General features: G+C 44.3%; 1 protein-coding gene across 1 annotated transcript in view; it reads right to left on the reverse strand.

Annotated features, from left to right (window-relative positions):
- EGFR (epidermal growth factor receptor) overlaps positions 1–14468 on the reverse strand; it is a 213125-nt gene extending 198657 nt beyond the window's left edge. The window contains exon 1 of the mRNA XM_013005999.2: positions 14409–14468. The gene's annotated coding sequence lies outside the window, so the exon portion shown is untranslated. The remainder of the gene's footprint in view (positions 1–14408) is intronic.
- Between the last annotated feature and the right edge of the window lie 65 nt (positions 14469–14533).

The raw sequence follows: 14533 nt of genomic DNA on the forward strand, positions 1-14533 counted from the left end.
TGATACCTTAATATCTTCATTTTTAAAAAACATTAAGAGTCATAGAGGTTACACAACTTGGTCCATGTCACTCTTCAACGAGGGTGGAGGGTAGGTTCAAATCCAGGAAGGTAGACTCCAGAAACAGTGCTCCCCCTCCTGGATAGCACATCTTCTCCCTGGGCAGCTGGGTGATGGTAAAGGCTCAGAGAGGTGGGTGGTGGTGGTTCAGTGCTCAAATGCTCAGCTTCCATGTGGGTGACCTGGCCTTGAATTCCTGGCAATGCACCGCAGGCCATCACATCTGTCAGTGGAGGTCTGCTTGTGTGCTGCTATCATACTGACCAGGTTTCAGTAGATCTTCCAGGTGAAAACAAAACAGGAAGAAAGACCTGGTGATAGGCTTCTAACAATCAGCCAAGAAAAAGCCTTTGGAGCACAACAGAATGTTGTTTGATTACCAAGCAAGGACCTGGATGGTGTGGGACCAGGGAGCACATTGTTCTGTTGTGCACAGAGCCCTCCTGAATCCATAGAGCTCTCGGCAAAGAAATTAATACCCATCCACCATATGTCAGATGTAGAGGGATTTTGGCTACGTTTGTTTGTTGCATATTTATATTATAGTCTAAGACATACGTTTTATCTTACTTATGAAAAATGAGTGCAAGCAATGCTGTTACTGTTAGGCACTGCTGAGTCAGTTCTGAACCATCGGGACCCGATGGACAAGCAAACAACACTGATGCTGAGAAATCCTCACGATTGTTGAGCCTGGGGTTGCAGCCACTGCCAGTGCACGACATTGGGGATCTTCTTCTGCTTCCCTGAGCCCGTATTTTCCACGCAGGATGCCCTTCTCCACTACACCTTGGAGTTACTGTGGGTTCAATCCCAGACCACTGCAGCAATGCGACCATCTCAGGACAGTGAGTCACACAAAAGTTCTGGCATTCCAGTGCGCAGGAATGTTATATGTATGCTACACTATAGTCCATAACGTGCGCAACAGCATTATGAAACAGTGTGAGATATTGTGAGAATTACCCAAAGGTGGCACAGAGACACCGAGGGAGCACATGCTGTCAAGAACATGGCACTGGCAGATTTGCTCCACACAGGTTTGCAACAAAGCCCCAATTGGTAAACAAACAAACAGGATCCTTGAGAGGCACAACACCATGAAGCACATTCTTCCCTCGAAGAAAAAAGTCATCCACAGGATATCAGTGATAATTAGCCCAAGAGTCAGGCATCTCATCCCAACATTAACACACAACAAGAATTTTCAGATGGGGCAGAGTTCTCACAGACCTGATCATTCTGGACATAATCAGAACTAGTGGCAGAGATCTTTGTTGTAAAAGTAAAGGTATTCCAAGAACTCTAAACACTTGAACAAGTGGCCTCCCCTGTCCCCAATCTCTGACCTAGGGCATCCCCTTTGCCCCACAAATGTTAATAAACTCCAGATTAAGGGCATTTCCCCAGTATCCCCTTTCCCTCTTAGAACCCACTGAATATTTTCTCCATTTTTGGATTAATGACATTGTACTTTCCAGCAGAAAAAAAAAAAAAAGGAAACTGATTCTTTAGGAGAATCATCTGTATACCAACTAGCAGACATGGATAAACAATCTACAACCAGAAGCACTTGTGACAAAATATTAACACAGTACAGTCAGGGAATCATAAAGACATCATTGCCAGCTTAAACAGCCATGAAAGCAAATAGCCACATATCTTTGGAGTTGGAGAGTGCCAAGCTATAAACATATCCTGGTTATTTATGCCCTGATTCACATTCCCACCAAAATGCTAGCGCCGACTAAGAGCATGCCAATGTTGGTTACATTGCACACAGCTCTGAAAGCTCAGTAGAAGGCTCTGCAGGTGAAACTGTATTCAGGGAAGGGACCATTAGTGGCCAGAGCTCCTTTGGAATGGCGAACTCAGCTGCACACATACTTTTTTGGTATTCTTCCCCACAGAGGCCCACAAAACCTCTAAGCTACAGGAAGCTGCTTCCCCAGGCAGAAGTGGACTTAATGATTTAATTGTTCTCTCTCCATCTCTAAGGATGACGCTACTAAGCTGGCATGTTTGACGTCTCATTTCAAAATCACCTCTATTAATTAATTATTATGTGTTACTTTGAAAATTACTCTTAAACTCAGCTTGGACTTTTTTTGGCTTGGCAGAGCATTTTGTGAACAGGACATGTGACGACCATAAGATCAGGATGCCTGTTATTACATGATGGGGTATCTAGAGGTTATTTTTAATTAAAAATCAACCTTGTAAATAGTCCTCCAAAGTCAGCAAGCCTGTAAAACTTCTACTAGGCTACAAACAGGTACAATCAGCACACCTGCCTTTACTAACACCAATACTACATTTCACCCGCAGTCACTACCTCTTCCCACCTCTTCCCTTTGCACCCTGTTGAGAGAGCATGAACACTGGAGGGGGAAAAACCCCCAAAGTCCAACCTATCTATTCCCCAAAGATGAAAATGTCCAAGGCACCCTCATGTTCCATGTCCTGAGGGAATGGGGGGGGTCAAAAATTGCATGAGAAGTTGCCAGCAACTCTTGCCACCTGGCATGCCATTTTCCTTGGTTTCTATCAGGCCTGGAATTCATGACTACTTATTTCTCATAGTTAAAAAATTTTTTTAAACTGGGCTACATTATGAATATTTAGTAGCCAATGCCTACCAATTCTAAAGAGTCAAGTTTTTCAAGCCAAGACTTTAAGAATACTGTGTAATGAAGGAAGATGGGCTCAGATAACCACCCAAGTCTTCTACTTATTAGGATTTAAAAAATTCAACTGCCACTTCCCTAAAGCAAGCACATCAGTATGTTTGCATGTACACAGGGAGGAAGCCCTGGAGACTAGGTAAAGTTTGACAAAAGACTGAGCAGCTCCACCGGTGGACTCTTTATGTTGCCCTCATGTCACCCAATTGCTCAATGTTCTGACCTGTCTTAGCTGGAGAGACCTGTTGATTTAAGGTGGGATGGCATAGCTTTTGCCCAAGTATCTTTTGCAAGACTTGGAAGTACAGTTACTAAAGCCATCCCTAAGCACAACTTGAATTGAATGCCTAAACAGCGTCATTTATTTACTGAAAAGGTTTACCTATTCAACAAGAGCTGTGTCCTTTCAGACCCTAAAAATCGGTGTTCTTTTAGTAATATTTAACAAACCTGCAGTGCAGAGGAGACAACTGAAGGGCAACTATTCCGCTACAGATAAACATACTTTTATTAGGATGTGCAGCTATAGAAAACTTTATATTCCAAACCCACCACAATGGAGCTTATCTGGACTGATAATGGTCCAATAGGACACAGGGGAACTTTCCTGTGGCTTTCCGAGGCTGGAAATCAGTGTGTCCCTGGTGGGTGCTCAAAGAATCTGTGGGTGGGATGGTGCTGCAAAAGTAGTTACCTACCCTTTATCCCGGATTATGGGCTATAGTAAAAAAGTTCTTAATTTCCAGGGGGTGTTATTTATCCCCCTCTGAAAATGAGACAGTAGGCCAATTAAGTTTGGGAAACCTGTGCTATAAAGCTTTACAGGAGTAAAAGTCTCATGTTTCTCCCACAAAGCAGCTGGTGGTTTCTAACTGCTAACCTTGCACAAAGCAGCTCCCCATGTAACCCACTGCACCACCAGGAGTTCCAAAGCTGTAGGTCATTAGGCAAGTAGACAGCCTCATCTTTCTCCCACGGAGCAGCTGGTGGCTTTGAACTGCAGGCCTCGTTGTTAACAACCTGACAGCATCACAGGATTCCTTTTTCACTGTGGTAGGAATAGACACTAACAACAAAAGAGAGCCTTCCTTCCTAGTGGATGAAAACAAACCCTATCTTTTGAAGTTTATTTTGGGAAGAGTTTATGGCAATGGAATCCCTGGGTGTTAGAAATGGTTTAACTTGTTACTAATGAAAACTGTTGGCAGTTCAAACCCACCCAGGGGCAGAAGAAAGGCCCGCGGATCCTTCATGAAGATCACATCCATGAAAACACCATGGTTTTGATGAGGCATGATGAACTTGTCAGCAATTAGACCTCTGGTTGTAATATATATATTAGACACACAGACGTATACAAGACAATCAAAGTTCTACTCACTGTACAGGCCCTACGCTAGTCACTCAACCAATAACGCTCCCCCTAGGTGAGTTATTTTGATGTTTGTGATCACTTCCCCTTAAAAGTCAATGCTTCCAAGTATTAGCCCAGCTAGAATAGCTTGTTATAAAATATATGATATACGAAATGAGCAATCCTGGTGTGCCAACGTCTTTGTTATATTTGTCTCTGGCAGTAATAGCTGTTTATGCGCCCTAATGAGTTTAAGTGTGTACTTTCATTTAAATCACAGGAATGACTCTTCACAGATCTGTGTAAGTGAATTACCACATTTTGCCATAGGCATTGCTAGCTGCCCAAATAGCTAAACCACACTGCTTTCTCTTCTCACCTTTTTTTTTTTTTAAGTTTTTGGCAGTCTAGAAAGCTTAGACATTTAGGGCACATTTTAAAAAAATCATACAGCTTTATACATTAAATATTTTCTAGGATCAAAATTCCATTGCCCTTTACCTTATGAAATGGGTAACTATGACACTTTAGCAAAGATTTAACTTAAAAAAAAACAAACTCCAAAGGCTGATGGGGAAATTTGGGGGTGGTTGATGGTGATGGTTGAACAACACAAACATACTTAATGTCACGTGAAGCGTGTTAGAATGGCAACTGCTTTGTCACCTGTACATTTATCAGAATTTTAAAAATATCTATATTAAAAGAAAACTCCCTAAGAAGAGGAAGCGTGGGAGCGGGACTAACATGAAAAACTGCACGAACTGTGTGAGATGGTAGTAGATAGAAGTATACCAGAGAGAATGTAAGGACTGCTGTGAATTAATCTTTTGACTTGCAACGAGGACTAAAAGTAATAGAAGGCCTCGGTGGCGACAGACCGAGGGACACGTACGGGGAGACGGACGGAGAGTTCTCGGAAGCATTAATCTCAGAGCACGGAGCTATGGTGGCACATAGTGATCCTGGCAAACTGCCAAGTCTCTCTGAGCGTGGTCCTTCATCTTCAAATGTGGATGAATATCTTGATCCCCTGGGAGCTGTTAGGAGACTAGAAGACGTCGAGGCATTGTGTAAACTGTAAAGTGCTGTACAAATGCAAGGTGTTATTATTATTATGACATCAATGCTTGAGCATCTAAATTATAGAGGCAGCATCCTTATTATCGACATGCTTAAATACATATCTTGCATGCACTGAGATTTGCTTTTAATTTCATAGGTGTTTTCAGCTGATAGAGGCCTTAGAATTATCTAGTTTAAATACTTTACAGAAGCTGAAACGAGGATGGTGGATTCTAACCTGTTTTCTTTTCCTATTATAACTAACCACAGAGCAGAGGGGAAAATGCATTGTAACGAGTAAGGTTTCTTTATGTAAGATGTACACATAAGACTTTACATGTAAACTGTACTGATAGAGAAATCTTACATGGAAGTGTGAAGTGTATATTTATATCACTTGTAAATAATGAAATAATTTGGGGGGAACAATGCACATGAATGCTTTTGACACTTGTTAACCTTTGATAATTATATCGTCTTTCAGTCATTTGTCCAATTTTCCATTTCTAAATTTTTCTTTCTATATGAAGAGTTCAAAATAGCACTCAAAAACATTAAAACCAATTATTCTTACTCATCAGTACATCACACGCATAAGTTAAGAAGGAGCTATACGGATACGGTTTCTGATTCTCTTTAAGCCTTGTAGTACAAAGACAAGAAACATTTCTGAAATGCATATTTAAAAGTTTACTAAAAATGAATGCTGTAACAACAGGTGGTATAATATTTCTTCAAAGACCATGTCTTTGACATTTTTGGTCATGTGTACCTAATCAAAATGAGTAAAATTGAATATTTTTTTCTACAAAAGTGATGCTAATATTTCACCTCTCTAATATTGAATAAAAGTATATTTTAATGAAAAAATATTCTATTGGGAGTCATTTCATATTGGAAGTTACTGACTAGAATGAACTTCAACAAGATAGCCATGTCTAGCCTATTTTGCTATGCCTAATTTTCATCATTCTCAATTGTAAATGGTGTAAAGAGTGAATGAGAAGCAATTATATGAACAGAATTTCCCTATAAGTTTCAGGCTTTCAATGTTTGTTGTTAAATTAACAAAACTGGGTTTGTGTCAATAAAAATCATATTGGAAACCTTTTGAAAATCCTCTTTACCATGATCAAAAACTCTCAGGACACACTTGCCTAGCCTTAAGAAGCTGTGGGAATTCAATACATAGTATGTGCTTTTATTCTAAACTCTAAATAATGAAGAATTTTAGTTTGAACAAAGAAACAAAAGCATGCACCTTTTTGCACACCATTTTTACACACAGGTGTCAAATCTGTCATATCAGTGGGATTATATGCAATGCATCAGTTTTCTTCAAACCTAGAGTTAAAAGGACTCTAGCAGATGGTCATACTGACCTCATACATAGGAAATACAACAGTTAATGTAAGTGTGACATCACCCAACAAGTATGAAGCTTTGCATGCCAACAGCAGTAAGATCATTCGAGATCACATTTCTGCTTTTAAAATGTACTTTCGTAGGAATGCTCTGAGGACAACAGCAGTAAAGTGAACAGTAGCCCTTAGTTCTATGTTCTCTTTTACATACAAGCATCATGGCACAAGGTGGCTATAATTTGTCCTTCATCTGTTAACAATTTACCTGTTAGTTGCTAGATGATCACTGCAAACAAATTATATATCTGTGTGTGTGTGTACACACACATGGCATTATCATTAGCAAATCAGGAAACAGACACCTTTTCTAATGTCTGAGTGATGCTGGCTCATGTACTTTGAAAGGTATTTGCTAGGTTCAGTGTGATTCAACAAGTATTCACTGATTCAGTACTATGCAGACATTTTGCTTCCTCGCTCTCTTTCCTCTCAGTGGCAGTGGGTGCATAAAACATGTGGAATAGTCCTTTTGCCTATTCATTGTTGATTTGAGGGACAAGTCAGGCTGTTGAGGAGATTAGAGAAAGCTACCAAGTATAACCCAAAGGCCAGCTAAGCTCTAATTCCATACATCAGGTTGGTACTAAAAACAACTCGTGTTGAATGGCTGCACAATCAGTAGAGCGAAATCAACGTTGCTGAATGGCATGTGTAGAAACTGTGGAACTGGTGTGCGTTTGGAAATGCAGATGCCTGGACTTCATCCCCCGGTTTCCTGACTCTTCTGGCTTGTGGGATGGTCAGACATCCCGCCTTTCCGATGTTCCTCACTTGCTTTAAGGCACAGCTAAGGTGGAAAACGGAAAAAGAAAACAAAATCGCTCCTGCTCTGTTTGGTTCCATCACTAGTACCCCAGAGGGCTTGAAGAAGTTTGTGGAAAACAGAATTTTAAAACTAGCAGTTTTTCATGAACTCTTTGAAGCTCCCTCATAAAAAAATTTAATAATCAGCTGCTGTCTTAATAAAGAAATGGGGCGGTCCCTTTTTGCACGTTTGTAGCAATATCCAGGTGTTATGATTTTCAATACACTTAACTATCCATCCCATCCACCCACAACCAGAGCAGCCCAACCCAGAAAGAAGGTGGGGATCCAGAATCCCAGACAGACACAGCCTGGAGGGTGATGATGAGCCTGGGTCTGCCAGAAACAGGAGGCAGCTAATGAAGCCAAGGGCTGGTCTTTAGCACCCAGAAACAAGACCTCCAAGTGCAAAGTCTAAGAGAATGACAGCCAAAGGTCACACTTCTCTCCTGGACTCCAGACCTATTTATTCTACTGCCTCTACTGCTTCTCCATCTGAGCAATTCCAATCCCAACCACCTACAACAGAATGGTGCCTTTCCCTTCCTTTCCTCAGCAGACTGTTTCTATTGAACGATTCCTTGATTCGATAACTGGATTCCGTGTCAACCCCGGCTCCCAGGTCTGCAGGCCCCAAGCCGTGATGGGTTCTCCATCACAAGAACGCTTGCTCTGCACCCCCGCAGTCCTTCCTTCCTCATCTCTGGCTTGCAGTTAGCACTTTCTCGTTGTTTCCACTGACGCTCCCTGCAATCCGGTCCCTATGTGAGGACTACAGTCATCTTTCACTTGAAAAGCTATGGTGACTCCCCATCTCACACAGGATACAATTCAGAGCCAGTGAGGATAATCAACATGTAACCTCTTCTTTTACCCCAATTTCAGAGACATCAGGAACCCTGATAGCCCAGTGCGATAATCCCTGGGCTTCTAACCATAAGATTAGTGGTTTAAACCCACCAGTTGCTCCATGGGAGAAAGGTAAGGGTGTCTGCCCCAGCACTGATTTACAGCCTCATACAGGATTGCTATGCATCAGAATCAACTCAGCTGTCATGGATTTGGTTTTTGATTTCAGACGCCAACTCTTTCCTTAGCACTGAGTTACTAGTATTCTTCTCACCTTGACCATCCGGGCACTTCCATAAACCCTTTATCTTCCATTCACGGGGTAAATAATTACAGTACTTGGGAGGCTCCCAATGAGTAAGCTCTTCTTTGGGGGGCCACACTAAAAGCACTGGCTAATCTCCCAGGATCCTTTCTTCTGTGTCGTAGAGGCTGACATCCTTTTCCATACTTACTATCACTCGATCTCGCTTTCTCCACCTGGCTACCAAGAACTAAGTCTGATTCATTCCTGCATCTCAAGATACAGGTGGAACAGAGCAAATCTCTCATCATGACTCAAACGCAAAGAAAGCAAAGGAAAACAAATACCTCAATTGTAATGATTGCCAACACCTCTCCTTGCACTTGAAGGATAAACAACAGTCATTGCCTTATTTAAATATTCACCTTCATTCACATCACATGAAGAGGAAAAGGAAGCTGATCTATTAGTAACAAGGGAGAGGGTGCAATTATATAAGGTCTTCTCTAATGAGTAGTCCCTGAAAATGCAATTCTAGGCTCTTGTCAATGAGAAATTTCAAATGTGGTCAGAAAAGTTATATGAACTCTGGGTCTTTCCATGGGAACTCACTGGAGTGGGCTATAACTTGGAGCACAGAGGGAAATAAAACTATCCCTCTTCCTAACTCTCATATACTTTCTTAAGCAAGCTGCTCAAATGTGGTAGGAGTAACATTTATTCAGTATATACAATTTACAGATGCAGCATCAACCAGACCAGACATTTGATCATGTTCCTTGGTGCCTTCAAAGATTGAAATAAAAAATTCAGCATTTAGCTTCTAACTAGACTTTTAAAACATGGCCCACAACTCACTGGCAGCAACCACCCCTCCAGCTCCCAACTTTGTAGGCCACTGTCTTGAGTGTGTCCATTTGAATGTGTAGGAAGGAAGGTTTACCTCGGCTGATGACTCTTAGAGAACATTTCATGCTGGCTATTTACATAATCTCAAAGCCCGAATCTTTGCTCAAATTCAAACAAACTGGCCTGAGTCCTTGGGCTGGATGGAAGAAATTCTCACGATATTGTACCAAGAGCAAGCTGCTGAGATTTTCTTTAGAAAAAAAAACAAAAACAAAGGAAGAACTCAATCTTTTAAGAGGAAAATGAAAAGGAAGGTAGGGGATAAGCTCTATGCAAACAGGAATGGCTGAGTATTGTAAACTAATCTTTTCATTTTATTCTTACGGCCGAATGGTTCACTTGTACTTGTTGCTGCTGTTTGCTTCTATAGTTCAAAAGCACTGTTGCAGAGTTCAACCCAACTCTTCATGACCCTATAGGACAGAGCAGAACTGTTCCTGTGGGTTCCTAGGGCTATACATGGTTAGAGGGGCAGAGAGACTCAACCTTCTCCTTAGAGGAGCTGGTGGATTCAAACAACTGACCTTGCAGTTAGCAGTCCAACACGCAACTCACTATGGCAGCGAAGGTTCTGGCTTCTGTTGAGTTAGCTTCAAATCCTGGAGACCCTACTAGAAATGTTGTAGGCCTCTGTACCATCTTAATGATCATTGATATTTATTTACTAAAGTATAGTTACTTTAACTGTACTTACTAAATCAAAGGTAAGGTCTACAAACATAACTTTTGCAGCAAACCACATCGCAGTAGCCAAATCTTTTGCATCCAAGTACATCCTTCAATAGGCTGTATGTCCTCCACACCCAATCTCCTGTTTGGAGCCTTGAAGCACCAGCCTCTGGTTATCTTCCTTTAAACATCCCCAATCCTTTACTCTCTTGATGTTAGGACTTAGTCGGCCACTTCTGTCAAAGAAGTTTCAGCCACTAGTGGCTGGTCCTGGAGTGAAGATCAAAGCAAAAACGCAGAGTATTTTCTTTTTAAACAGGGCGGAATCCTTCATCTTCACTGACACTACCTTTGAAAACATTTCAAAACATGTTCATGCTGTCACGTGGACAAAGCCTCATTATGCAGTACAAAGGCTTTGGGCAATCAGCTCCTTCAAACTTAACTAGTGAAGGAATTTTTGAAACTAAATAGATGAAGTCAAATATGACTGTTGAATGGAGCTACCGGCCAGTTACTCTGCTGGTCTACACTACACTAGTGTGAATATACACCAATACAGACACAGGGCTGCCCCCCCCCTTCCCAAATCAGAAACACAGCAGTTGAATAATACTTGTTCAGTGCGATCACGTCAGTTCCAACTCACAGTGACCCTAGAGGGTAGAGCACACCTGCCACATGGGGGTTCCTCGGCTGGAATCTTTGGGGGAGCAGATTGCCAGGCTTTTCTCCTATGGAACTGCTAGTGGTTTCAAACCCCCGACCTTTGGGGTAGCAGCCGAGTGCTTTCCCATTGTGCAACCAGGGCTCCTGGTGGGTACTGAAATGTGACTGAAAGGCTCACATTCCAGAAGCACTCAGAGAAATCGTCACTGCTACTCCCCTTCTCCCCTCACTTCTGAGGTCAGAAATGGGGGCTCAGAAGCCAGGAGCTGAGGAGTGACTTGTTTCTGTCCATGTAGCGGTGGGAAGAGAAGACCAGCTTTCCTGCCTTCCAAGCCAAGATCGGCTTCCTGAGAAATGATCTGCTTAGAGAAAGGAGTGGCAGCTATGCACTCTGGGTACAATTCAAAATCCCTGCTTTTGTTTGGCTTCAGTGGAGCTCTGGGACCAGGCCCAGAACATCTTTAGAGGTGGGGCCTGTGCAGGCTTCCTGCCTTCTACAAACTCCTGCAATTGAGAATCCCTGCATTCCTGAGTCCCACCTTAGATCTTTTCTAGAGCGCCACCTTCACCTCTCCATTTTGCAAGAGCAAGAGGCTTGCTCAACTGCCCCCAGCGATCCCCAAGTTCACAGTTTAAAGTGGTAACTGAACTGCTGCTGCGAAAGGCAGCCAGAGTGACTACTGAATAATTGCAAGCCAGACTCTGGACCACTGAGCAAGTTGTTTCAAGTTTCAGACAAGGGGCCCATCTTAATGAGCCCATTCCCGCTCCATTTTCTATCCCCTTCCTGCAGCGAACATTAAACATTCACACACTCACACACACCTGCCTCTCCTTCAACCAGAACTCATACAGGGCACTGGAGTGTGGTGGTTGAGCGACTGCTCGGGAGGCAAAAAGCCTGAGCTGGGATCCTACTTAGGCCTCCTACTAGTTGTGTGGACGTCATTTTACTCTCTGTGCCTTCTATTTACCCATCGAGAGGCAGTCTCTTGACTAGAAATAGCCAACCTCCATAATAACCTGTAACTCCCATAAAGTCTATTCTACCAATTTAAAATGTCATGGAAAGATTCCATTATTTTTCAATTTCATTGATGCACAAACTTTTGAAGCAATCTCATATCAGAGGTACAGACAATAGTCCTTCTAACAAGCATGTGCTACTGGGAGACACACAACTGAACCTGTCATTGTGTATTGTTACAAAATTGTTCTGTCAAGTATGTGTTAGTGTATCTGGGAATATTTCTTTAATGCCTTTTATGAATTGGCATGTACACTATATACTAAGACCAACATTTGACTGACATACGCACTTAAAATTTGATGTGAAAACACTCCGGAATGGAACACCTTGCAACCCAGAGGCTGCTTGTGTAGAAAGAATCCATTTTATATGCTCCATGTGAGGATTAAGAGAGCATTTAAAACAGCATCAGATTGCACTTAGTAGTAAGTGTTACTTTTAGGGAGTAACTAGGCACCTAAGAAACATCTTAGAAGCAAACAAAGCCTTCACTGCAGGGAGTGAGAACTTGAAGGAAACTGTATTCAATTGATAATGTTGCAGAAGTTAGCCTTTTGCACTTTTTTTCTAGTGTCAATTTATTGTCATTTGCCCCTTAGAACTTTGTCTTTTTAGGTTACTTAAACAGGGCGACATTGCTTTGCCTGCTCTCACAATTGTATCCGTGAGCATTCTGTTTGACACACAGTGAGACCACTGGGCCACTGAAGGGGTATTTATGTTTTCCTCAGAACTAATCTCCAGGCAGGAATACTAGTCATCAAAGTAGTAATATCAAAGGGCTGTGAAGGGTTCTGGAGGGAAGGAAACCTGAGGAGGATAAAGCTTCTCAATAGACCAGATGAAGACACTGCCTGCCAGGAGGACTCTAAGCTGGATGATTCAGTGGAGCCCCCACCGCCCTGCTCCCAGTGCATCAGAGGTGGGAAGAGGAGACCTCTCACTGCTCAAGTACAAGAAGACAAAAACCATACTGGCACCATTTTGGGGGGTGGGGTGTGTCTTTGTTACTGAAATCTCTCCCCTTTCCCCTCTCCCCTATATTTTGCAAGACTTAAAACTCCAGGTGTTTCAAGAGAGCTCATTATTTTGGCAGGCCACCTTTTTCTCATTTTAATCAATCTTCCCTCTGCCAGTGGTTCCTAAACATGCCTGCCCTATAGAATCACTGGAAGATTGTGCTTTTTTAAAAAGCTCAGATAGTTAGGTCTCACACAGGGCCAATTAAATCCGACTGTCAGGGAGTGGAAGCCAGGCATCATTTGTTTTTTTGTTTTGTTTTGAGGTAATTCCAATGTGCAAAAAAGTTTGGGAAGCACTGCCCTAAGCCGTAACCCTCCCCCAACAAATCACTCACCACCAAACCCTATGTCAATGACGTCAACAGCAAGTATGGGCCTGACTCCTGGAACACGGGCTTCTCGATTTTGAAATTGTGCAAGCAAACTTCGGAGGCATGGTTCTTGTGTCAAATGGGTTTATGGTTGGTAGTCACGAAGCCAGACTCGCTCCTGTTCAGTGTGGACAGCGGGCACAAGGGCCATGGTTACCGAGCGAGTGTTTTCCCCCTCCCATTAAATTCACAATGTTGAAAAGGAAAGCGGCCCAAAGAGACAATCTTGGGGAAAGTGTTCTGAGAGTCCTACTTTGAAAAACCAAACCGCGGGATCAGAAAGAAGGTCGGTCTCTGCGGCTGCCCACAGCAGCCAGTCCAGCCCCACCGCGAAGGGCACACAGGAGGGCGAAGTGTTGCCCAGGTGAGGGCAAACCTTGGGTTGTTCCCGGAACACTTGACAGGGTGAGCTGAGAGGAAGCCAGGCTTGCCAGGCAAGAGAATGGCATGTTGGGTGAGCAGACACAGGGACTGCGCATCCCAAAGGCGGCTTCAACCTAAGCCCCACTGATATACGTAAGAAAACGAACCCCCCAACTCCCATGGCTGGCGACAGAGTTCTCCAGGCCTCCCCTAGGCACGGCGGAGCTACACACCCTGCACGGGAGCTTGCAGGGACCTGCGAGTGGGATCGACTCACGCTGGCGGGGCGGCTCCGGGGAGCAGGTTTCAAGGGTTTGGCGTGGGTGCCAGGAAGGGTGAGGAGTGTCCGCTGGGGAAACCGCACGTCTTAGGAGGTCAAGTGTAGGGGGTAAATTCCCACGAGTCCTTCCTCAACTTTCTTCAGCCCCACAGCCTCGGAGAGTTGGGGACGTGCCCGCTCCCCGGACGGCTCCAGCTGGCCAGTCCCGTCCCCCGGCCCGACCGCACCCCTTGGCTGGCTCAAGTGCCCGAATGCCAGCCGCCGCAGCTCCAAGAATCAGAGCCCAATAGTAGCGACCGCCGCGCACGAAGTCGCCCACCTCCAACCTCCCGCCGCACGGTTGGCAGGACGGAAAGTTGCGCCGACGTCGGGGGCTTTCCCCGGCTGGTACCCTCGGCGCGGGCACAGCCCCGCTGCCCGGCACCGCGCGGCCCCGGCTCGGGCCACAGTCGGCTCGCCCAGCCCAGAAACGAAAGGTCCCGGTCCCCCCGCAGCTGATCCTCCAGGAAACAGGAAAGGAGGGGCCGCCGGCGCGGGAGCCGAGCCGGAGCCGGGGCGCCGGGCAGCGCGGGGTGGGCGCCGAGGTGGGTGCCCCCGGAGCCCGCCCTTACCTTTCTTTTCCTCCAGCGTCGCACTCGCCTGGAAGTGCGCGGCCAGCAGCGCCAGCAGCGCGGCGCTGGCCGCCCCGGAGGCTCTCATGGCCGTGCCCGCGGCGCCGGCGGGGGCTCCGCACTTA

Source organism: Echinops telfairi, unplaced genomic scaffold, assembly GCF_000313985.2.
Source record: "Echinops telfairi isolate 266 unplaced genomic scaffold, ASM31398v2 ScPeMD7_7;HRSCAF=31, whole genome shotgun sequence".
Lineage (NCBI taxonomy): Eukaryota > Metazoa > Chordata > Mammalia > Afrosoricida > Tenrecidae > Echinops > Echinops telfairi.